This window comes from Psammomys obesus, unplaced genomic scaffold, assembly GCF_907164565.1.
Source record: "Psammomys obesus unplaced genomic scaffold, mPsaObe1.curated_primary_1811, whole genome shotgun sequence".
Classification (NCBI taxonomy): domain Eukaryota; kingdom Metazoa; phylum Chordata; class Mammalia; order Rodentia; family Muridae; genus Psammomys; species Psammomys obesus.
In genome coordinates this window covers 3,897,896-3,924,030 of record NW_026596131.1, presented here as the reverse complement: position 1 = coordinate 3,924,030, position 26,135 = coordinate 3,897,896, and the positions used below count along the sequence as shown (strand labels likewise).

At 50.3% G+C, this 26,135-nt stretch overlaps 1 protein-coding gene across 2 annotated transcripts in view; it reads left to right on the top strand.

Moving 5' to 3' along the window:
- The first annotated feature begins 3,597 nt into the window (after positions 1-3,597).
- The window catches only part of Cacng5 (calcium voltage-gated channel auxiliary subunit gamma 5), a 39,861-nt gene continuing 17,323 nt past the window's right edge, over positions 3,598-26,135 (top strand). Inside the window, exon 1 of one of the 2 annotated variants that reach the window (XM_055592258.1) lies at positions 3,598-3,689. The gene's annotated coding sequence lies outside the window, so the exon portion shown is untranslated. Of the gene's footprint in view, positions 3,690-20,498; positions 20,542-26,135 lie in introns of those variants that run through there. The other variant, XM_055592259.1, reaches the window with a different exon arrangement.

Below are 26,135 nucleotides of genomic sequence, written 5' to 3'. Positions count from 1 at the left end.
CAGTCATCCTGTCCTCTGGGCCTTCCCTGCTTGCCCATTTTGAGTTGTGTGCTTCAGAACAGCTTCCCAACTCTCCTGTAAGGATCAGCTCCTGAGACCGGGGACCTCATCTCTGAGAGCAGCCTGAAGACCGTGGCTTTTGCTCTCACCTTCAGCAAGGGTGATACCCCCCGTAAGCCGAGCATGGAGTCGCCATTTTCCTTTGGGCATCAGAATCTGGCTGTCTCTGGGGGAAAATTTACCCCTTTAAGTCTCCAGTTCCCCACAGGCAGTGATGACATCTGAGCTGGTAGCCTTGTTTTAAGAACCAACTATGCTAACACAGAGAACACACTTAGTGTGATAGGGATTAATGGTGTTATCAATCGTCCCTCCAAGGGATTACACCCAACTCCTACCTGTCCTCCTGCTCTTACTTCCCCTGGGCCATCTTTCCTCTCCCCATCTCCACAGAGATAGACACACCTACATGTCCTCAAGTCACACATACACAAGCCTGGCAGAGAAGTGTTGATCCCCTCTGTCTTTGATACCAAAAAGGGGCGTCATCACCTGTCCATCACTGACAGGTTCACATCTCCACTGACTGCCACTGTGACCTGGTGTTTGGGTTCCCAGCCATCCCTTCTTTGTGCACTCTGCAGCCATCAGCTCACAGGGCCTGGCGGAAGCACCAGGAAACACTGTGGAGGTAACAATTGGCTTGCCTTTTCTTGCCCGTGGCATGTGCCCATCAAAAGTCATCCAGGAACATACAAGAACTCAGGTGACAGAAGACAGCATGTCACCTGTCTCCATGATCCCAAAGGCAGACAGAAGTGGCTGACAAAGCAGACACCTGAAAGTGACACTTATCACCACCTCTCCCTCCCTAGGGCCAGGAGGAGGGCTGCCAGGAAGCCCCACCCCCACCCAGATGTGCAGGCAAAGCCAGCACGCACGTGTGGAGTGTGGCAGTGTGTTCCTAATTAAGACCTAACGAACGCGTGGAGCCTCAGACTCGCTCGACTCAGCTGTGGATTCAGAGAAAGCCTGTTTCATGAAACTCCTCACCCAACAGGGAACGCATGAATTATTGAAAGGACTGAAAAAAGAGAGCCAGGGAGGGAGCTCTGCTCCATTATTCATCAGGCCCGGAGTCCCCAAGTCCCCAAGCACAGCTGCTGGCGCTCACACCTACAGCATTTTCCCATTCTGTCGACAGGAGCGTTTCCAGCCCGCTGTATTGGCAGCCTCTGAGCAGGCTTCCTCTCCCGCTATTCAAGCCTGTCCTCATCTGCAGCCCGCCCTGCAGGGCTGTAGCTAGGGATGGAAGCTCTGCGTAGAGCTGAGTGCCTTCCTTTCCCTTCCCTGCCCCAGCTCAGGGGTCTTCTGGCCTGAGGGTAAGACTCCTTCAAAATCCAGAAGGGCTTTTCTCTACGGCCCCCTCTGGATCTGCAGCCTTAGCCAACATGCAGGCCACGCCCACCAGACCCCAGCTCATTTGCATGTCAAACCCTGAGTGAAATTTCCTCAGATCTTGGTCCGCGTTGACCACTCCATCTGCTCCAAACTCCCTCTCAGCCCTCTGCCTTACCATGGAAATGCTCTTCCTCCTACATGTCCAGATCTCCGACCCAGGAAGTAATTTTCATACAGACCATGGCAGGTGTCACACCTCTTCACTAGCAAAGTCTCAGAGGCGTCCCAGGAAGTCCAAGATTCTTACCAGCTTTGGCTGCAGAGTGAGGAAAAAGCCTGTGTGGAACTTAACAGGGCCCCTCAATCAAAATGATTAAAGAATCGCAAGGTGGGCAAGTTTATCAGGAAATACACCCGACACTGACCTTCCTAAGAAAGGGCTCTACAAGCCCAAGCAGTACCCGGGTTACACAGAAGTGAAGAAGCTCAGGGAAAAACAGTTTGTCTAAGGTCGCATAGCTTGCTGGGTGAAAGAGACAGGTTGAAAATGGGCAGAAAGACTGGGAAGGGAGCCATGAGCATCCCTGGAAATGCCCCCATCAGGAGTTTCATAGGAAAGAGAAAAGGTTGGGCAGGGGGCGCACACCTTTAATTCCAGCACAGAGGCAGAGGCAGGTGGATCTCTGTGAGTCTGAGGTCAGTCTGCTCTCACTATGTAGCCCTGGCCATCCTGGCACTCACTGTGTAAACCAGGCTGGCCTCAAACTCAGATCCTTTTTGCCCTTTCATGGCACAGATCCACCACACCTGTAGTGTAGTTTGTTTGGTAGTTATCTCCTTGGCAGCTTTAGCCTCTGGAAAGTTTATCCAACTTTTAGTCATTCGTTCAACAAACACCTCCATCACACCTGCTATACACCAAGCCTTCTGTGTGAGCTCACAGCATAATCAAGGAGACCGCCAGTCAACTTATCATTGCCACGCTGATGACTCCGGGGCCCAGAGAAATGGCTCCTTAGACCATAGAGAGCACCCTCAGGATGTGGTGTAGTTTATACATGGCAGTGTCCAACCGTGGTGTCTGGATTGGGCGACATCAGCCACACAGGGCGTCTGTATGGGGCTCATGTGTTGACTCTGACAAGTCAGTGTCTGATACCTACCTATACATTTAGGCCAAGGAGACAGCTGAGCCGGTAAAATGACAGCACACGACTGCAGTCCTGAGCCTGGGGACACAGCAACAGGAGAATCCCTGGGGCTTGCTGGCCAGCCAGCCAGGTCTAATCAGAGTCCCTGTATGAGACTCCAACTGCACCCCCCCCCAACACTCCGCATCTCGTCCCACTTCACCTGTAGGAACTTGACAGAGCTGCTGCTGCTGGAAGCTCCCTGTGGCCTGGCTGGCCAAGCCTACATCCCTGCAGACATCCTTCCAGCTTGCAGCAAAAGCCGCTGTGTGCAAAGTTCACCCACGTGGGGAATCAAGGTGCCAGCTGCCATTTCAGAGACGGGAAGATGGATGGGTAGATGATCCGGCCAGAAATTCTGAACGCTTGTGTGTGTATGTTCCCAGCCAACATGGCTGGGTAGCCTTTCACCACACCCTGGCTCCAGCTGCAAACTGTCCAGGGCCCCACAAGCCTGTGAAATTAAGTTTGATGGTCCTAGGCGTAACCATGGAAGCTCTGCATTCCGCTTAACAATTCAGAGAAGAGGAAAAAAAATGCCTAACACCGGAGCCAGGCAGCTGTAAACAGCAGACACGGTTACACCCCTGGGGCTCAGTCTCTGTGAAATGGGACTGTTGTGAGGCTCAAATGACTGGAGGCCTGAAAAGCGCCTTGACCAGCGCCTGGCCCTCAGGACTTAATAAACAACTGGCTGATGCTGGCGTGTTCTCGCCATCAGCAGCGACAGCAGCCGGCACCGGAAGGTGGGTCTGACTCGTCAGGTGTTCTTGGGTTGGACAGCCTCCCCTGTCCCACGACAGCCCCCAAACTCTTCACCTACAGCCTCCGCAAGGGCGCTTCCCCACTGCGAGGGTTTTCCTCTCGGCGGCGGAAGGCATCCTTCAGTCCCAAAGCCCACCCGCAAAGGGCAGCCAGGCCCCGCCCAGGCCCCGCCCCAGACCCCGCCCTCTCCCCGCCCGGAGCTCCGGCGGCGGCCACCGGCACAGTCGCTGGCGCAGAGCGGCTCCGGCGGATCGGACGGGGCGGGCGCCCCGCAGGCGGCGCAGTACCTTCCACCGCGCGCTCCCCGCACGAGTCTGGGGTCGTAGCCGCGAGGTAAGAGCCCAGATGAGTGGGAGGGATAGACACTCGCCTCGTCGAGGGTCGGGGAAGCGATGATCTCTGCGGGTGCCACTGCGTCGGGCTGGCCTCTTTACTGAGTAGTCAGGGGCAGGGTGGGGCGTGCGAGCTCTCTCTCTCTCTCTCTCTCTCTCTTTCTCTCTTTCTCTCTCTCTCTCTCTCTCTCTCTCTGTGTGTGTGTGTGTGTGTGTGTGTGTTGCGCGCGCAGGGGTTGGGGAATCATGATTTCTCCCTCTTTGCGGATGCTTCCAAGCAATCTGCCTACTCCAAAGCCAAAGCCACACTTTCCCACCACAGACCTGGGTGGGACTGAAAGAAACGACCCGGGTGCGGTACAGCGAAGCCCTCCGCCACCTGTTGAGCTGGACTGCGGGTCTCTGAGGGCCAAACTCCCCGGGCTGTCAGAGTCTGACGGGACTCACTTCCCAGGGGTCCCACCCATCTGCAGGTACCTGCCCAGCTTAGGACATCCGGTCTGCTTACATTGCCCTCATCCTGCCTGCCCGAGGTGACAGGAGGGTGCCTGGGGAGGGCTGATAGGAGAAAGGGGCTTTGCCGAAAGCCCCGGGGCTGATGATGACCTAAGGTGGAAGAGCATGAGACATAGGGACCCCGTCCATGCCTTCTGTGAGATACCGACCCCCAGGAAAACCCCATCTCCCCCTATCGCTTCAAAGCGCCCCGCTTAACGACTTCATCGCGTTCCTGGAATCCTAACTCGGCAATGGACAGAGATGCAGCATGTTAACAGTTTTAAAGTGAAATCAAATCCTGGGGCTGAAAGGGGGATTTGGAAACCAGGGTGCCCTGCTGAGAAGCCCCGCGGCTGTTGAGGGATGCCAGCTCCCAGGGTGCTTAGAAACCGTTAGCTTTGTGTTTTGTCTTGCCTCACAGAAGGCAAGAACCCCAGTCACCCCCAGGCTGGAGGCATCAAGGGTTCGCGACCTGAGGCTCCGCTTCCCCCTCTTGCAAAGCCAGGCTACCAATTGTGAGGACTAAGAAAGCTCACAAATGACAGCGTCCATTCACAGTCGTGTCCAGGGCTGCCTCTGCCTCCTCAGACGCTGGACTTGAGGGTGGTGACCACCTGTGAGGAAGCCCAATCAGTTCTCTGAGAGGGAGAGGACCGTGTGGGTGTGAGAGCTTGAGAGAGCTCAAGTTGAGCTTAAGTGAAGATGGAGGAGTTGTAAGTACGGAGCCCTGCCTCTAGGGGGAGCTATCACTACCTCCCCAGGCTTCTGGTCCATTCTTGGCAGACTCCTGGGTCATGGCCAGCTGGTCCTTCACCATGTGCCTGTCTATCATTCCATCCTCAGACTTACATGCTGGCAGAACAGGGGAAAGCTGCATGTGATTTTAGAGGCAGCAGCAAAGCCCCCTCCTCACCAAATGTCATTTCTCCCCGAGTATAGACGCCCGGTGTCTAACATTCCACCGTGAGAGATTCATTCCTTCGGTCCCCTGCCTTGTATCCTATGTCCGCTACTAAGCTGTCACAGCAATGGCTTGTTTAGAGACTTCTGGGGCCTTTGAGAAAAGAGCGAGGACGGAAGGAAAAAGGGATGGGGGTACAGGAGGAAAAGGATGGGACTTCGCCAAACTTAGGGTTCCCAGGAACCCACCCAGTAGTAGCCTGGGAGGAAGAAGGGCTGGGAAGGCAGGAGGCGGGTGATGGGCAAGGAAGGGCTGAGCCTCGGTTGTGATTCTCTGTGGAAACAGGAGGCGGGCACCAGCTGAGGAAGCCTGCGCTAGATGGTGTTGACTAGAGTGGGCTGCAGGGCCCTGTGGAAGGCAAGGAAGCCCCAAAGCAAAGCAGCACCCAGCCACTCAGCACGTTTCTCCTCTCAGCACACAGCCCCAGCCCCATGGGCAGCCGCGCGCAGTCTCTATATTTGGAGCCTAGGCTGTGGCTCTGGCTCTTAGTTAATCACGACAGCAGAAGGACACCAGTGCCTGCCTGACAGGCACACGCCCTCTGCCCCTCATGTCACCTTTCTGGAGGGAAGCAGAAACGGAGTTGTTCACCCACACTCAATGTGACTCCGGGGGTGATGGAGGCTGGAGGAAGAGGGGGGCTTTCGGAATAATTTGTGGGGTCCTGAGTGTCCCAGTGTGGGGCGTGCTGGAGAACTGGAGGGAGGTCCCAACTGATAGAGCCCACTGGGGGAGAGGCAGAGGAGCATCACTTAGATCCGTGGACTTCGTGTCCTGCCACTGTTGACCACCCTGGTTCTCCAGAAGGCAGGGTCGCAATCAGAATGGAGACAGGACGGGCCACCGACATGTCTTTATGGCCTTGCATCCCCAATGGCCATCTTTTTGGTTTGTTTTATTGGTGTTGTTCTCTAATAAAACCCAGGTCTCATGTACCTCAGGCTGGCCTCAAAGTCTCCATGTAGCTGAGGATGACTTCGAACTCCTTATCCTGTCTCTGTCTCTCAAGTGCTGGGATCAGAGCCGTGTCCCACCATGCCTGGGTTATGCACTGCTGTGGTTCAAGCTCGGGGCTTCATGCCTGGTAGGCAAGCACGTTACCAACTGAGCTGAGCTACAAGCCCAAGCCGAGGGACAGCCATTCTTACCTATAACTCTGATGGTGGCAGCGCATCTCTGTTCCTCCATAGGAAATGCCTCTTACCGAGCACCTAGGGTGCTTATGCCAACCACTGAGCTAAGGGACAGGGGTGCTGTGGGATCCTTGGCTTTGGGGGATGGGTCTTCTGGTGTTTGGTGGCAAGCAGGCTGACCTCCGTATTGCAGGGTGCCCCCAGTCTCCACCAACTAGCTACCAGTAGCAACCACCCAGCTACACACCTGGCTGTCCTCAGATATTGCCTGATATCCCCAGGGAGCCAGACAGCCTGATGTTGAGAATCCCCGGGGGAAAGCTAACTAAGAATAAACCAGGAGAAAAAAAAAAAAAAACAGTCCTGTTCCCTCAGGAGCAGCGTTATGCGAAAGCAGCAAAAAGCAGTCAGCTGCGTGGTGAAAATGCTGGCAAGACAGTGCGGGTGAGAGGCTGGAGAGTGGGGCTGAGGTGGGCTGCCATTTCAGTAGGAGACTCGGGAAAGGCCTGCCTGCCTGAGTAGGTGACATTTCAGCAGAGAGAGCAAGATGTGCAGAAATCTGGGGACCCACCTGTCAAGTTGCAGCAGTGGGGGCGGGGGAAGCTTAAGGAGGAGGTGGCTGAGGCTGGACGGAGGGGATGGGGTAAGTGGCTGGAGTCTGACGCTTTTACCCCCCGAGGACTTTTCGATTTATGAGCACTCACAGCCTGCTGGGTGCCGACGCCATCTTGACTGCCTTTAGCTATCATTGACAGAGGTAAGTACTATTTCTTTACTCGGGTCTTTTGATTGTGAAGAATGAGGTCCAGGAGGGTGGAGGAACTTGGTCGGTGCTCCTTGGAGAAAGTCCTCATCCTTAGTGCTCTTATGCCCCGTGCCCATCACCATGCAACAGCCAGGAACTAGGAGGTAAGTGTCACCTCCTGCTCCTAGGCAAATCTCTTCTTGAGTTTGACTTTGCATGTATTCACTGAACCAGACCAGGCTATCTGCTGAGGTTGGAACCAGTATCCCAGGAGGTGAAGGGGCATGAACTCAAGACTGGGAGAAGCAAGAGGAAGCTGAGATTCGTGAGCCAGTGTCTCCCCAGGCCATCAGGGCTGGCTTGCCATCGCCATCTGCTGAGGCTGGCCTGAGGCTGGACTCAAAGTAGAATTTCCCACAGTTGAGCAGAATTGCTGAGACCTTCTCCCTCCCTCTTGCCCCATGCAGCAGTCAGAATCTCAGTTAGGCCCCTGCAGGCCCTTATTTATCGATCCAGCAGTGTATACGGGAAGTAGGGTACTTCTTAAAAACAGAGGCTTAAAAACTAGCTCTGAGCTGAAAAAAGGGAAGCAGCTCCCAGGGGCTACAAAAGAATGACCTCTCTGGTCGATGCTGCTCTGAAGTCCTGATGCCTTCCCCTGACCACAGACCCCAGGATGAGGAAACAAGTAGAGGGGTGCGGCTGGTACCTGGAAGAAAGCCACCTGCCAGCCTGCTTGAGGGGCATCCAACCTAATGAGGGACCCTTGTACTAGGAATTCACCTCCCACGGACGTGATAATTCTCTTTGCCCTGGGTGGAAAAGTCCAGGTTATGGAGTTGCCCGCACAAATGCATTGTCCCTTCCAGGCATGGACTGTGTGGGAGCGTGGGTCCCTAGTGGTTTCATTAGGAGGAGGGACTATAGAATGGAGCTAACAACAGACACGAAATCTGGCAAGTGTCTTGTCTGTTCAGCCTCTGGCACTGCGCCTCACTACCATGCTAGTGGAGCAGTCCCTTTTGAATGACAACCTAGGCAGTTCATTGTGGTCCCCTCCCCCGCCGTCTATGCAGTGGACACATGGGCATGTGCTCTGCAGCTTAACCCCTTCTCGCACCTTGAAAGAGTCGCTTGACCTCCTCGAGCCCCAGCTTCTCTGACTCTGAAATGAAGTGGTGATCGGTTCAAAGTGACCAGAGGTCACTGATACGCCCGGACCCTCTCACCTTCTCACGGCTGTAGCTGTGGATCTCTGCCAGCCCTCTGCGTGATGTACAGACCCAGCTTGGCTGAGGTTTGTCTGGAAAGACTGACACCAGCGTATTCTTAGAAACCACCATGTTGGTGACCCCGGGTCCCAAAGCCACCGTCTGCCAAGAAACGGGCACAATAGTAATGGTGATGTTGTATTCCCTACTCTGAGTTCCCACAGTGTTCTTGCCAACCTTGTCCAATTATGCAGTGAACTTGAGGGGCTGTTACCGTGAGCAGTGTGTGCATGTGTGTGTCAGCTCTCCATATGTGTGCAGATTCAGTATACAGTTGTACACAGGCGTGGGGAGGCCAGAAGTCAAAGCCTCAGGTATTGTTCTTTAGGGGCGAGCTGCCTTTACTATTTTAATTTTGATTTTGTTAAGCACAGTCTCCCACTGGCCTAGAGTTCACCAAATAGACTAGGCTGATGGCCAGCAAGCCCCAGAGAGCTGCCAGAACCTACCTCTGAGCCTGAGGGTTACAAGAGTAACAGCCACGCCTGACTCTTTAAATGTGGGTCCCAGGGGTTGACCTCATGTCCCCACTTTTGCAAGGCAAGGGCTTTCCAAACTGAGCGATCTCCCACGCCCCCTATAAAACGAGCCACATTTTACAGATGCAGAAACCAGGGCACCAAGAGGGAGGACCATTAGCTGATCTGAAGTCACCTGGCTGAAAAACAGTGGAGCCGGGACCTGAGCCCGAAGGATTTCCTGTGCTTTATGAACCAGTGAAATTTGTCAAAGAAAAAATAATAATAATAATAATGTAACCAAAACATCTAAGCTAAGAGTGGACTCTTGTAGAATTGTCTCAGACGGAAACATGATACGAGAGACTCAGTCAGGTGTCACCTCCTCAAGGAAGCCTTCCTAGATGCTCCTATCTGGGGCCTTGTGTACCCTGGGGGCACCCTTGGTGCCTGGCAGCAGCCAGCTTCCCCCTGTGCTGCCCCTTGAGACCAAGAACACCAGGCAGAGTTTCCAGACTTCTTGCCAAATAGCAGCAGAAATCCATGCACACTGTAGCTCTGACAATGTCCAGGGCGCATGCAATCATGGGCCTCCAGAGGTCAATGCCCGGAGCCTGTTCCCAGAGATGGTAGGTCTCTTGGTGTGCAGGAGGCCTGACACTCCTGCCCACGTGGCTGTCAGGGGCAGAGTTCTCAGCACGGGCAATGCTATGAAGGGGCTAAGACCGCTGAGGGACTGCCTTGTGCCTCAACCAACACTTGGCTTCTAGTCTCTCAGCCCAAGCTCCTGCGTCCCTCTCCATTGGTTATACACACACACTTGTAGTATGCACACCTAAACTCATAGGAATTGTGCCCTTTCAAAGTGTGTGTGTGTGTGTGTGTGTGTGTGTGTGTGTGTGTGTGAACACTGTAACTTTTGGCTGAACAGAGCTAGTGCCCCAAGAAAGGACACAGACAACAGACCAAAGAACTGAATCCAGCCCATGTAGCCCAGTGAACCAGTGAGCTCACTGAGATTCCTCACAGGAGCATGACTCTAAGGCAGTGGCCTCCACCCTAGTGCAAGCCATGACTCCAGAGAGCTACGCCAAGTCCCAGGCAGCTCCCCTGAAGCCCCTCCCACCTGCAACGGTCTACCGCTTCTGTCCCCTTAAGGAGCCTGGGCTTGTAACTTTTTGAGGTTCCTAAGCTTCGTAATTTTCATGAGTTTTCTAGGTCTTTTCAATTTTGTTAGCTTCACCCAGACTTATGGGCCTCCCTCCTCTCTCCCGGAGGGAATGTGGCAAAACGGCTATACAACACCTACCAAGTCTACCATTGTAGCTAGCGCTGTCTCTGTCTGTCTATCTCTCTCTTTCTCTGTCTCTCTCTCTCTGTCCATCTCTCTGTCTCTGCCTGTTTCTCTCTCTCCCTCTCTCTCTGCATGTGTGTTTTACATTTATTTATGCTCATGTGTGTGGAAGGAAGTACATTCAGAGGCATCCCTCAGTCCCTGTGCTTCTTAGTCATTGAAGCCGGGTCTCTGAACCCAGAGCCTGCGAATCAGGCTGCTCTAGCACACCAGCTCTCTGTCTCTATGGCCTGAGCACTGGAATTACAGGAAGCCACGCTTCCTGGCTTTTATGTGGGTTCTGGGGATCCAACGCATGTCCTCACATTGGCACGGCAGGTGCTTCACCTGAAAACCAGCCTTTGCCATCTTAAACGTCTACTTCAGTGACATCTCATAATCCAACATAATGGAGCCAGCCCTGCTCCCTAGAACAGCATCGCCCTAAGTGGAGATGTACCCCATAACCATCCTCCTTGTACCCCCCCTTTCCCTGAGATCCCAGCAACCGTCAGTCTTCTTCCTATCGCTGTGACCTCACCTTCAGGCTATTTTATGTAAAACATGTGGCATGGGACTGTGTCCGGTTTCTTTCATTCCACACATGGTCAAGCTGAAACATGTATGGAGATTCCTTGCGTGTGCGGGGCGGTGGGGGGGGGGGGCATATGAGTACAGGTGTGCTCAGTACGCACACCGTGCGGTGTGTAGGCCATGTTCACTGGGTGTGCTGCGCTGCCTCACTCTGCCTTAGTCCCTTGAGACAGGGTCTCTCAAGAAACCTGGAGCTAAGCCGGAGGCGGGCAATCTCCAACAAGCCTCCTGTTCCACCCACCGTTCTCCACCCCCCCAACCCCTAGCACTGAAGTTATAGTCTTACCCACAGAGCAAGTTCATCAGTCCAAGAGATTCCCTCCCTTTAATGGCTGAACCATACCTCACTGTGCTGATGGACCACACTGCTTATCCAGCCATTAGCTGTGGACGTCTGGGTATCCCCAGCTCTGGACATCTGTAAGCAGGAAGAAGCAATTCTTTGGGTTCCCACTTGGGTTCCTGCCCTGGTTTCCCTTGACGATGGACGTATGGAGAGCAACAGGAGTTGCCCTCTCAGTCACAGTAAAGGATGGCTGGGAACCTGCTAGGGAAACAACCTAGATCTCTGGCTAAGGGGACAGGTTCACAGCCACAGCCTCTTCCCCACTTCCCTCCTCACCAGGGTCAACTGTCGGGTCCCAGATCCCTGCAGGATGGCAGCCGGGCATGAGGGCCCCGTCCCTGGTTGCATACTTGCTCTTGCCACACCTGCCAGGTCCAGTTATGAGTTCCAGGCCAAGGTCAAGGTCCTGAGTTCTAGGAAGATCCATTCTAAACTACCACAGTTATTGAGGGGCAATGGCTAGAGCCCCCTTTTCAGCTTCAGCGGATAAGGGTGTTTGGAACAGGAGGAGCCCTGCCCTTCGGCAGATGTGACTGTCACCTGATGTTCAACCTGGTCCCAACACAGGTGCACGCTGGTAGAAGGCCTGCAGTCATAATCAGAGCGTGCCCAACAGGGGTGTCTGTGCTGGGCCCCGTCCTGTGTGCTTTTGATCCACCTGCACACAACTCCACGAAAGCAGTTCTATTTTTATCACCCTTGTATAGATGCAGAATGTAAGAGAGAGCATCTTACCCAAGGTCACTCCACTGGTAAGGGCTGGAGCCAGGTCAGAGCTGACAGAGCACTTGAATAGGCAACTCGTGGCTTTCGTAGTTTCTTGGGAGACAGCCCTAGAAATAAACTTAAGCTGGGCACAGCCCACCTCAGTTTTCCAGTAAAAGTTCCTGCTGGAGGAAATGGAGTTCCTAAGAGGCTAGTTCTAGCCGGAGCACCCAGCTGGGAACCCACCTGGGAACTGGAGGGCCAAGGCCGGGGCAGCTGATGAAAGTGCCAGATGTAGCCTGGGCCCAAGCTTGAATCACCTCACACACCCCTTGCCATGTCTCGGGGGCGGGCTCTGTGACTCTCCTCGTGAGGAGAAGGCTGTGAACATTCTGACTAGAGCATTGGTGGCTTAGTCATACTGTCTGCACCACTCTGATTTCAGCTTAGCTGTGGAGGCATCTGAACCTCGGGCAGAGAGGAATTTTATGTGGCGGTGGGCTGGCTGGGTTGGAAGTGACGGCAGTGGAGCTGTGTCCATCCTGGAGACCCTCCTCCGCCACCCTCAGACCCCTGCAGTTAGACAGCAGCGCTGGGTCAGGGAGAAGCAGGAGAGAGTCAGACAGGGGCGCTTGTGCGCATTGATTGAGAACTCACTGTCAACCCAAGTGCCAGCAGGTGGTGGCCAGCTATTAAAGGGGCACTGCTAGGTTCGCCCGGCTTCAAGATCAATTAATATCAGAATTCTTTTACCTGCCGCCTCTGCGGAGGGCCTGGGGTGGGGAGGCGCAGAACAGACCCATCATTCTCTGATTGATTTCCTCCACTCGCTCTCTCTTCCCTCCGGATAGGAGCGCCTGTCTCCCTCCTGATAAACGTGTCGTTATGGGCCGGATGAAGCCACTCATCACTTGGAGAACTGCGCTGTGCACAGGCAGGCGGGGGCGGGGCTGCGAGCCAGCCCAGGAGAAGGGCGGGGAAGGGAAGCAGCAGCTGCCCCGTCTTACCTTCTCCCCAGCCTAAAGAGGGCAGACCCAGCATGGGGTGATGGCTAGGAGCCTCTCCACTTGGGGTGCCCCAAGCTCTGCCTGAAAAGGGCACTCACTGCTGAGTGGCCTCCTAGACCTGTGTTCTGGGGTCAGCCTGGGAAAACGCCTGCCTCTTCAGAGGGCTACACCCAAGTTCGAATCCTGCCCTAGCTGTCCCAGAGCAGGGCACCTCCATTGGCTTTTCTCTTACACTTCATCAGATGAATCATATCATCTATCATGTCATCTCTGTGGGCTTGGTCGAAGGAGTCAGTGAGGTGACGAGTGTCAAAGGAACGGTCAGCACAGTCAATCAACAAACACTGCTCTTGGTCGACAGCCCTTCCAGGCTGTGTAAACTCTGGGGTGTCAGATGGTCAGAACATACAGTTTAGGTTACAGTGGAAGTGAAGAAATGAAAATTTAAACACCAGGCTGAGGACACAGCTTAGTTAGTTGCTAGAGTACTTGCCCGAAATGCAAAAAGCCCTGGGTTCGATCCCTAGCACTGTAGAAAGCTGAACATGATGGTACATACCTCTAATGTCAGTGACTTGGGTGGAGGCAGGAGGATCCAGTCCAAGGTCATCATAGTTCTTTGTCCAGTTTGAGGCAGGTTGGGCTACATGAGACCATGTCTCAATTACATTAATTAATTAATCATTAATTATTAATTTATTAACTAATTATGTGGGGACGTGACTAATGGCAGAGTTCTTGCTTTAGCATGCTCAACACCCAGAGCATGAGAGAACAGGACAACGATTTAAAAAACCCATTCCTGCCTGGAGGAGGCTCAGCAGGGTTCTCAGCCCGCAGCTTAGTTAGTTGGTCAGAAGAAACGAGGCAGGGGAAGTGAGAAAACGCAGTGACAGCACTCAGGGCGCCTCACTCCTGCAGGGCTGGCTGCAAGCAGGCCCTGACCACTGGCTTCCCCTCCTGCAGCCAGCTCCCCACCCCCACTCCCCCCCACTCCTCCTCTGATTCCTTGGCAGATTGTCCCCACCCCTGCTGTCCCAGTCTTGTGCTGAGGTTTAAGAGGGGGGAGGGGACGCTGACAACCCTGTTCATGGCCTGCAGAGTCTCCATGTGGTCTGGGCATCTGAGGTCAGTGGTCCATAAACGCCGGGGATGAGCACTCTGCTTCCAGAGTCTATGGGCTGCTGTTAGGGCTGCTGTTAACTGGGCAAACAAAAGTAGAACACAGCAAAGCCTGGGGCAGGCCGGCTGGAGCCCCAGGAGAGAAGCTGTCCCAGGGAGAAGGGAGGACGTTGATGGCTGGCCTTGATGCTGAGGTCACGGGCTGCTATGGTTTGGCATATATATCCAGCTGTCCCTTACTGTGGGGATGGGGCGTTCTTCCAGAGTCCTCAGAGACACCCAAGTCCCAGAAGGCCCAAGCCCTTAAATGGTGGTGTGTTCACAGCTCATATACCACCCTTCTGAGTATTTAAAATCCTTTCTACATCATGGATGTCAGCTCTTACGGGGCAAACACCATAAAACTACTGTTTGCTCCAGACACAGTTTAAAACACATTTTCAGGTCAGGTCATGGTGGTTCAAATTCATGGCCATGAGGTCCTTATTCATTTCCATCATTTAAAAATTGTTTAAATTAAGTTTAAAATGAATACAAATTAAACATTTGTTAATTTTTCTTTTCTTTTTGAGACAGAGCCTCACTATGTAACCCTGGCTGGCCTGAAAATTACCGTGTAGGCCAGCTGGTGTTGAACTCACACAGATCTGCTCACTTCTGCCTCTGTAGTGCTGGGATTAAAGGTGTGTCCCACCACACCTGGCAACATTTGTTAATTTTAAATTACACTACACACACACACACACACACACACATATACACAAGTATTTAGTCACACACTTAAATATACACAAAAATCCGTGTGTAGGCACAGCACACTGGAGAAATCATCTGTGCTCCTAGCAGCACATTAGAAGATGCAGAAGGCTAGATAGAAGAGCCTTCCTCCTCTTCTCCATCCCATAACTCGGGGCGAATGTGATAGAGAAGCCTGGTACACCCCTAGGAACGAGAAAGGAATGTGGAGACTAAGTTTGAGCAGAGAATGAGCTCAGCTAGACACACCCATCCAACTACCAGCTGCCTGAGAGATTCTCAGTGGATTTATAAGAATCGCCTGTGAGCTCAGCCTCAGAGCCCTGAAGCTGACATTTAAACTGACACCAGGAAGGGTCCCCGTGTGAGTGTAGATACCTGTATTGGATCCAGATATGGAAGAGAGGAACACACAGTCACATAGTGGCTCATGCGTTCCCCCACACACCACCATACATGCATCCGTGCAAAGGTAAGTGATTCAAAATTCAAAGGTTAAGTAAAATAACTAATCTGTGGCCATATTAGAAAATTAACAAGAAAGATTTAAAAAACAAACAAACAATATTAGAAATGAGATTAAGGGTGAAGCTACACACCAGCCGGAAATGTTTAACGTATAAGGGAATATCACACACTTACATGAAAATGGGCGACTTTCCCAAAAGTAATGTGAAAAGAGACAGAAACAGAATAGGTGGTAGTCATTAAAGAAACTGAGATGAGAGGAGTTCAAATGCAGCCACACTCAAAAATGGGCCAGTGAAAGGGGTGTGTGTGTGTGTGTGTGTGTGTGTGTAAGCCAGAGGTTTGCAATGGTGTTCCCCAGTGAGATCTACTCTCTTTTTTTGAGACGAAGCCTCCCACTGGCCTGGAATTCACTGGCTGGCTGGCCAGTGAGCCCCCTGTCTCCATATCCCCACTGTTCGAATTATGAGCTTGCACTACAATGCCTGTTTTTGTTTTGGTTCGGTTTGGTTTTTGTTTGTGTATATGTGTGTATTCTGGGAATTGAATCATATTCCTCATATTACCTACTGAGCTATCCTCCCTCCATGAGGCTTTCCTGGCATGTTTTACCAAACCTCTAAGGAGCTGGTCATTGCTGTAGAAACCTCTTTCGGGAGCTCACATTCCATATAAGGAAGGTGCAGTCCATGCATAACGAAAATTATCAATTACTCATGTTCAGTCAATGATTAGACAAAGTTCCCTTGTGCCTCTTGGCAATCATTCCTCTGTCCTCTCCACTAGTGATCTTTCTACCCCCTCTCCCCCTCCCCACTCCTCACTCCCATTCACTTGTCTGCTCTCTCCTGAGGCTTTGCCTCTTCTGCAAAGGGCATGGTATGTAAAGGGGAATCAGACAGAACATGGTCCATTGTATCTCAAAGCTAATTTTGTATAATGCCTTGTGTTTTAGACAGGGTCTCACTGTGTAGCCCTGGCTGGCCTGGAGCTTGCTATTTAGACCAGAATGACCTTGAACTCACAGAGATCCTCCTTCCCCTGCCTTTGCCTCTTTTTAAGTGCTAGGACTAAAGGCCTGTGCCATCTTACCTACTTTTAAATTTTTTTCTGTTGTTTACCCATTTACCAATAAGACATATTTATGCTGGTTGTAATTAGGACTTTTTTGAATTTATATGTACTTGGGATGAGTTTCGTGAGATGGTATATTTATCCCACAGTCTCATCCTGAAACAGAATTGGTGAGCTGTATGGTAAAGGAGCTACCAAACGGCTTTCTGAAACAGTCACACCACTCGACATTCTCTCCTGCAAAGTGCAGCGACCCCTAGTTGTCCCAGGTCTTTACCAACACTGAATATTGCCAGTCTTTTTCAAGTTTAGCCACATCTGTGTATCATGGTATCTCTTTGTGGTTCTCCTATGACTTCTATGGTGATACCAGCAGTTATAGCTCAATCTTGCTTATCAATATAAATACAAATGCTGCTAAAATTAATTATGTCCTATGTGTGTGTAAGTATAAAATAAGAACAGAAAGGCAGGCCCAAAGTGTAAGGATGGCTTAATGCTAGAAAATAGAACATGTTCTCTCAAGAAATGCAGAAATTTATTTAAGATATCAACATATTATAAATTTAATTAGCTAACCAGCAATAATCAAGTAAGTTTTTGCCCTCCATGAGCCATATTTTAAACAAATATTATACTCAATGACAATACTAGAGACATCTTTTCCAAACCAAACAAGCATCGTTGCTTATATGTCTCAGAGATGCTACATAATTCACCAAGATAAGGGAAAGAAATGAGAAGTATAAGAATTGGAATCAAAACTTCAAAGCATTCTGGTCCACAGATGCTGTGATCCACACAGAAAATCCAAGAGGGCCCGGTGCAGCAAAGTTGTTCAATACAAGATCAACACACAAAAATCACTGATAGTGTAGGGCCTTGGCACCTAAAAAGCTCCAAGATAATACACACGCACACAGGAGATCAACACTAAATGCACCCAAGAAGTTAGAGAGGTCACGTATTTGAGAGGGAGTGGGGATCTGTAAATACAGTACTTACGTACAATGTTCTAAAAGAAAATAAATAAAATCGGGAAAATAAACAAATGAAGTCGTTTCACAAAAGGGGAAACAGTAATGACCGTAAATGAGAAGATGCCTTGTGTAATTGGTAACCATGGAAACAACAGATGAGAAACCAAGTGCCATGTTATTCTCAACATCGCTGAGAAGAGTGAAGTGTGACAATCCCAAAGGCTGGAGTGAATTGCATGTGCTACAAGCTCCAAGATGCAGGTGCTGCCGCTGCTCTGGAAGACAACGGGACACCTCCAGAGTCACTGTGACACCCCCCCCCCCGCACACAAAGGTTATGTTGTCTCTTCTTTCTATCTTTACCGAAGGAGGCTGAGAAAACTTAAACACCTTGCCAGAGTTCCCATATGCTACAGCACAGTCCGGTGCTTCGCATTTGACTGTTAATTATTTTGTTCCCCGAGGGCTGCTTGCTGTCTTTGGTGAGCAGACCATCACGTTCCCGAAATGACGTTTGTGAACCTCGCCTCCAAATAATCACTGTTTGACCAATAGAATGCCTACGCCCGGGGAAGGGCGGAAGTGAAGAAGGCTGGGCTAGGGTTCACATGTGGAGGGAAGAAGGAAGAGAGAGCTGCAGCGGGTTTGTGTGAGCGAATAACACCTGGCTGGGAGGAGCCTGCTCTGAGACTCGGTGATGGAGGAAGCAGCTCAGATGAGAAACACATGCAAGTATTATGAGCTATTGGATGAGAAAGAGCCCGGCTAGAATTTATTAGAACAACTGGTATGGGATGTGGGGCTGAGAAGCAAAAGAGAGCATAGGGTGTTAGTTTCTGCCCAGGCCAGTGAATAGGCAGATTAAAAATCTAGCAGACATCTGCGTCTTTTACTGATATAATAGCAGGTTTAATAAACAACCGCCACAATAATTATGTGGATTAACAGTACATATTAATAACCAATTTTCACAACCCTCCTAAGCGATGAAGGTTCAGATTCTCCTTTCTACCTCCTAATAGTCAACAACTTGCCAAATGGCACTGAGGTAGGATCAGGCTCCCAGATCTGCCCATAATAAACCTGATCCTGGTCTGTCCAATCTGTGCTTCTGGGCAACTCAGAATGTCAAATGGCACCACCAGGACAAGCCCGCAGGGGGCAAGTCAGCTGTCTGCCCTCTTCCTGGGTAAGGCATTGTCTCCTAGCAATAGAGGGCCACCTTGTTTCACAGGGTCTAAAAAAGTGAACATTCATTCAACAAAAGCAGAAAACTAAAATTCACAGTAACAGTATCAAAATAACCACCGTTCATAGTTCTATACCCATTATTTCACGCTAAAAGATAGTCTTAAGACTTAGCAAGCAAACTGTTGACACAGATTATTACCTTTTTTGTAGGTGATGGGTTTTGTTTTTGTTTTTCTTTCCAGTTATTTGTTTGGGACAGAGTTTCACTATGTAGCCCTGGCTGTCCTGGAACTCATTAGACCAGGCTGGCCTCAAATTCACAGACATGCGTTAGCCCCCTCCATGCCGGGGTTTAAGGCCTGCCCAGCCCGTTGCTTAACACTGTCTCTCCAGCACTAGCTGTGGCTACCTAATAGCCTGCTCGTTGGCCACATCATATGTCATGTAACTTCCCTGATTAAAAGGTACGTTGCGGGGCTTGGGCTCTGGCTATGAGAAAGGAAAGTGAGTCAACATCTCTGTGTGCTTTGTACTTACATTTATTTCCCTGGCAGCAGTTCCCAGGGGCAGCACTGTGGAACCAAGAGAAAGGAAGATGCTTAATGCTTGACCAAACTGCTTTCCTAATGAGGCCTACTGTTTTACATTCCTGTCTGTGTCAAAGTTATTGTATGGAAGGTGACTTTTTCAGGGTTAAACCTTTCACTTTTTTTTTTTTTCTTTTCCACGTGTGTGTGTGTGTGTGTGTGCTGTTTGCATATTTACATGTGTGTGGCCGTGTGTGTGTGTACCGTTTGCGTATTTACATGTGTGTGGGCATGTGTGTGTGTACTGTTTGCACATTTACATGTTTGTGTGTGTGTGAGAAAGAGAGAGAGCCCAAGAGAGAGCAAGAGAGCACTTATGAAGAGCTGAAGTGGATGTTACAGATCCTCAATTGTCCTCATAGCTCTTCCACAGTATTCATTGAAGCAGTGTCTTTCAATCAAACCCAGAGTTCTCTCAAGTGACTATTCTCCCTAGTCAGCTTGCTCTGGGATCTTCTATCTCTGCCTTCTGAGATAGCCATGCCTGGGCTCTGTGGATCCAAACGCTGCTCCCTACTCTAACCCAGCAAGTGCTTAACCACTGAGCCACCTTCTTTGCGCCTGACCCTTTTGTTTTGAGGTCACTATGGATCACATACAACTGTAGGAAACATGTAGAGATTCTGTTTGCTTTGTTTCTGTGTCCACCCTCACCCTCATCTTGCACAATAATTACAGTATATTACTACCAAGATTTCAGCATCAATCCAGTCAAGATACAGACTGTTGCCTCTCCAGAAAGGTGTTGCTCTTCTCTGCCCACAGCCTGCCTTTTGGTCCTTGCTTTCCACCTCGTTTGAGACAGAGTCTTTTGTTTGCTGCCATGTAAGCAAAACTAGCCGGCCAGCAGGCTGACTCCACTTCCCATCTTGCAGTAGGAGTGCTGGGATTAGAGATGCAAGCAGCTATGTCCAGCTTTATATGTAGGTGTTCTGAGGATCACAATTCAGGTCCCCACGCTTGGGTGGCAAGCACTTTGCCCACTGAGCCATCTTCTTGAGACTCCTGTTGTGAAGGTCTTGTCCTGTCCCATCCTGCTGGGCCACGGGCTCTGGGGAAGGCCCAGGACACCATGACCCCTTTCCTCCCGGTTCCTCCGCTGCCCTGTTGGAAAGCATACCTTTCATTCTGGCGATTTCTGTGCTGCTCCATTCTGCAAAGTCTTGAGCAGCCCTGTCTTACTCTAGTTTCTGACCTGCTCCATGCTGATTCAGGTGTCGGGTTGCTGTACACGCCCTCCGTGTGCCGTTACCTTCTGGGCTTAGCGACCTCAAGGGTCAACACCTACATCCTTTCCCCACACAGGAGTGAAGGATGCCATTTGCCGGGAGCATCTCATACAGACTCTGTGCAGAAAATCATTCCTGAATTATCGATGAGATGGAGAGGCTGAGCAAGATGCCTGAGGGGGCTCAGCTAAGGACAGAAGTAGAAGCCAGACGGCCTTCCTGGGGCTGCGGCATGAGGCAGAGCTTCACGCTTGCCTGCCTTCGTGTAGGCTCTTCCAGACCAATTCTCTCAGATGCCCAGCAGCTCTGAGGCCTGTGAGATGGTGTTGTCAGCTGAGGAAGAGGAAGAGAGCAGTCTCCTGCCTTCCCCCGCCTTGTCATCACCCAGGGACCTAGTGAGCTCTGACCTCTGCCCCATCTTGGCTTTGCATTCCCTCCCCTCCCCAAGCCTTTAATTCTGTCACCAGTCAAGAGAGATAAAGATCTCTTTTAAAAGACTCTAAGCAACTGGGCGCATCTCTGCAGAGGTGTAAGGCACCTGCCAAGGGCACAGACTGGGGATGTGGGTCACAGGCAAGGCCTCTCAAGGGCCATGGGGCCACCTTCCAGAGCCATGGGAGCCAATAGACGTGTTTTGCCCCATTATGGCCTTGGGCTTCATCATGGGGACATGCTCCAGATCAGGCCGTCGGAGTCACCAGGTTTACTCAGACATCTTTGTATCTTAAGTTACAGAGATGGGAAATGGGGGGAAAAAATCAAGTCAAGAACTCACTCCTTTAGAGAAAGCCAGCATCTTCCTGAAGCTTTCTCTGTCCTTGTTCATTTATCAAGGCTCTCACCCTGAGGGGCTGGAACATCGGTTTCCTTTTTGCACCAGCCCTCAAGGGGCTGAAAACTGAGGCTTGAGAGTTGTTTCTGGACCCCTAGGAACCTGTCCAGCTTTTCCGTTTGGCAGCTAAACCCAACGGAGCAAAGCTGGGCCACGTTGGAGAAAGGTGGGGACACAGAGTGGTGGGGAGGAAGGGGAGGCGCGGGCATGTGTCCTACATACCGTAGCACGCTGATTTATAGTAAAATAGGCTGGAGGCAGGAAAGCAATGCTGGAGGAGGTATTTTTAGCAGTGTGGTTGTGCTTTGTGGCAGGCGAGGCCGCACTGGATTGTCTGGGAAGTCCTTCAGCGCACATAGCCTCGCTCTCAGGAGGATGGGTTCTCGGCATGGCACCAGGTTGGGCTGGGAGCTTCTCTAAAGCCAGGCTGGTTTCCCTCCTCAGGACCCTCCTCTGTCTCCCCAGAAGGAAGAATTGACACAAATGGGAAGAGAGACAGACAGACGACAGAGACAGACAAACAGAGAAGGAGAGATAGAGAAGAGGAGGGAGGGGAGGGGGGACAGAGAGAGAGAGAGAAATTTCTCTTGGAATCTCTTGGAATATAAATATTGATTCTAACCATCAAGGGAGGCCCAGAAGTAATCATGAATAGCTTCACATTCAGCAGACAGATTCACCAGTCTCCTCTTTTCCCCTCTTCCTTTCCTCTTCCTCCTTTTCCTCTGTCCCCTTCTCCTTCCTTTCTTCCTGTTCTTACCCCATGAGCCTCATTTTTCCTCTTCCTCTCTCTCCTTCTTTCCTCCTCATCTCTCTCCTCTTTTTCTTTCTCCTTCTACCCATGGGCATTTCCCTCTGTCTCTTCCTCTTTCCTTCATCTTCATCCAATTCCTCTCCCTCTCCTCTCTTCCCTCTTTTACAATCACTATTTTATACGGGAAGTATCTGACTTGCCCATCCACCTGAGTGACACGCTGAGGGGGAAGAAAACGAAGCCTTCAGCGCTTTTATGCCGGGCAAGAAGCTGACGGTGTGAGGAAAATTAGGTCAAAGTTTCTGCTTGTCAGTGGGCAATCTCTGCCTTACAGGAGAGTGTCCCCAAGCTCGGGGACTCAGGCAGAGCATGGCACCTGATCCCTGTAGCCCTGCAGGAGGCAGGCTGGTGGTAAACAGAGGTCAGCCCAGCAGAGCCGAATGCTGGTAGGACCACAGGGCTGGTTTCAAAATCCTGGGTCACCCACAATTTTGCTGGGCTGGGGACTTGGTTGTTTCCCAATCTCTGCATCTAAAAGGGGAGTGCGGATAACTATCATGGGCGTAAAGCATGCCGCCACATCATACAAGACACAACACAGGCAAAGACAAAAAGGGCATTGTGATGGGGCTGGAGAGATGGCTCAGGAGCTAGGAGCACTGTTCTCCCAGAGGACCTGGGTTCAATTTCTAGCACCCACACGGAGGCTCACAACTGTCTGTAACTCCAGCTCCAGGGGATCTGATGTCCTCACACAGACAGACACTCAGGCAGAGCACCATAAAATAATAATAATAATAATAATAATAATAATAATAATAATTTTAATAAAATAAATTAAAAAATAAAATCTAAGGGGGGTGCATCATGAAAACAGCAAGAGGAAAAATACACAGAGGAGACACTCTCACCCACCACATATACACAATGAGCTCAAAAATGAATCTCCCTCAAACACCCTGAGGGGAGAAGGCAGACAGGCTGCTTCTTTGAGAGGCTGGAAGTGGGAGAAGTGGGCAGCTAGGGTGGGAGGTGCCGCCCACTGAGGATCTCAGAGCCCGAAAAACCTACCTGTACCTGTGGGAAATAAAGAAGGGAGAAAGGCAAAAACAAACCAGCTGAACAAAGCCAGAGAGTTTATTGTTATAGGAACCACCTGACCCTCTTCTTCCAAGATGCTCAAAGCACGTGAAACTAGGTAAGAATATTAAGTCCCATAAAATATTTTTAAATATACCAGAAGTAATTATGTAGATAATTAGAAAAGAACAGTACCGCTGCCCATTTCCTCTCCTGACAGTAATAAAAAAGATACTAAGCAATACATATATAATCGTATTGCTGAGCCAGAATTGTAATGTTCTGTGTGTGTGTTTGCATGCATGCAGATGCACGTACGTGTCGGGGGGGGGGTGCCCATGTGGAGGTCAGAGGTCAACCCCAGGTATCCTTTCTCAGGCACTGTCCATCTTGTTTTTGAGGCAGGGTCTCTCATTGACTGGGCTGTGCACATTAGCTCCAAACAGCCTGTAAGTGCCACCGTCTTCATCATCCCTTGTGTTGTACCGCAGAGGGTTTTTGGAGGGTCCAGAGAGTTAATACGTGCAAATCACCTGGAACGGTGCTTGGCACGTGTCCTGGTCCAATAAACATCAGCAGAGCTGCACACAGCAGGAGAGGGTTGCAAGCCCACCACTGGGGTTCTGAGGAAGGGTGAAAGGAGGGGGCCTGGTCGTCTCAACAGGCTGTGGCAGCCTGGACCTGACGGATGGCTGCTGTCACCAGAATTAGATCAAGTCTGCGCAGTTTTCTGTCGACATCTATTAAGTCGCAGGGAACAAGAATTGTTTTCCATTTCTCACTGGCTTCTGTCACATCCTGAGGCCTCAGGGGAAGCGGGTGTTGGATGCTGCTCGGAGTTCCTGGAGGTGCGAGCAGGCCAGATCACGGGAGCTGGCTTCTAATTGGCGACAATTAAGACTCCATGTCACTGAATTATGGAGCTTGAAGCCGCCGCCGCCGCCGCCACCGTGTTTAATCTGAAGACGAGAGAAAGCACATGATGCCGCCTCTCCCGAGGGGTGCTGGGCTTTTCTGAAACAGCTATAAGATAGAAGTCCATGTCTTTTGCCTCAGAAGTTTTGGTGGTGGTGCTTCTTGATGCTTGGTGGGTGCTGGGACCCTCAAGCCTGATGTGCCCTGTGGCTAAGCTGAGGCTTCATAGGCCGAAAGGAAGGTCTGTGCCAATACCTCAAGGATGGTGGTGCTGGTGCTCATCCATCAAAACAGGAAACTCCGGGACAGATGTGTCTGCCTAATAACTCACCGTGTGTCACCAAGGACAGGAGACAGCATCAGATCGTGTCAAATGAAAGAGAGACAGAGTTTTCACAGGTCGAGGCCGAAGGGGGCAGAGTCTGAACTCTGAGTCACTGCCCCACCCCCGCCTGCTGGCCATCCTCTCCTTTTCCCTCTCCCTTCCTCCCTCTCATTCCTTCCCTGCCCCTTTTCCTTCCACCTCTCCTTTTCTTTTCTCTTCCCCATCCTCCGTGTCTCTTCCCACCTTTCTGCTTCTTTCCCCCTCTTCTCGCTTCTCCTCTTTTCCCCTCTTTCTCATTCCTTTCTCTTCCCTCTTCCTTTCCTGCTCTTTCCCTCTCCTCTCTCTTCTCTTTCTCCCATCCCTTCTTCTTCCTCCCTCTCCTCTTCTCTCTCTCTCCCTCCTCTCTTCCCTCTTCATTTGCTCTCTCACATCAATCTCTTGTGTTATATTGCACATGATTTTTCTGAAATCACTTTCCACTTTTATTATTTCCTTCCTCCTGCTTTAAGGAAAAATTATTTTAATTGAATATGAAGTCAGATAACTGATTTTTAGTCTTTCCTTTGTCTTTTCAGGTTGTTTTTTTTTTCTTTTTTGCTTTTAAAGAAATGTGAATATACATTAGAGACCAGAGGTCTTTCTCCATCACTTTCTATGCTGTTTTGATTTTTTTTTCTTTTTGTTTGTTTTTAAGATAAGGTTTCTTACTGAACTTGGAGCTCTGATTGGCTAACTCTGGTATGTCTCCATCTTCACCCTCATGCTGGGGTCACAGGCACATGCTACCACACCTGTCTTTTATGTGTGTTCGGGGGACCTGAACTCAGATCCCCATGCCTGCATGGCAGCCATCTTACTGACTGAGACATCCCCACTGGCCTCTCTGATATTTGCTCTTCAGGCAGTGGCTTTCCTAAGTTCCAACTTGTCACTCGACAAGTTCTGACAAGGGATATTTTGATCATCATTTAGCACAACCAATGAAGAGAAAAATCTTTAAACTAGTCGTAGAGAGAAAGACATACTGATTTCAGTTAATTCTCTCTACATCTGAGACCGATAAGGCAGTATTATTTCTTGTTTACACACTTGCCTTTCTTTTCTTTCTTTCTTTCTTTCTTTTCCCATTGGCCTATCTTGATCCTGCATTTCTGTGCTTTAGTACCAGGTAATTCTCCTGAGGAGATGGTTCAATTGATCAAGTGCTTACCACCAGGCATGAGGGCCTGAGTTCAACCCCAGCACAAAACACACAAAATCCCAGGCTCACCTCAGTGCGTCCTCTTTGTATTCATCTCTTGACCTCTGAAATCTTGGTTTTCTCGATTACTATCCAACATCTTCAAACTGATTTTTTTTTTTCTACATTTAATTCAGCTCTTCTGGTTATTTTCAGCAGGAAAATTTGCCTAACATATGCTAGTTATTCATAGCCAGAAATGGGTATTTTTAACAACCTACTTAATCACAGCCAAAAATAGCTTTTGAAATTTCCATTGATGTTCCCCTCCCCCCCCATCAGAATCAAACTGTGTTCATTATTGTAGCTGCAGCGTGAGAATAATTGCCTGGTATTTCCTACTCATTTGTCTTCATCCTTAAAATAAACCCCTGGCTATTTGCAAGTATTTTCCCTCTAGGCTAACCCCGGAGTCATGGCATTTACCTAAAGAACTCATTGTTGGGGCTGGAGAGATGGCTCAGTGTTCTTAAGCCATCTTAAGAACACTGCCATTCTTAAAGAGGACTCAGCTCAGCTTCCTAACACCCAGGGGCAACTCACAACCATCTGTGACTCCAGGAGACCCAACGCCCTCAACTGGCCTCTGCAGACACAGCGTATATGCGGTGTACACACATGCGCTCGTACACTTAAAAGTAAAAAATGCATTTTCAAAATAATAATAGAAACAGCTCATTCCACTGAATTCATAGACTAGTTTAGGGGAGACTTTTTACTGACATTGTATTTTTATCTAAAAATATAAGATATCCTATTTATCAATATTATTTTATATTTGTCAATAAAGTTAGTGTGTGTGTGTGTGTGTGTGTGTGTGTGTGTGTGTGTGTGTGTGTGTGT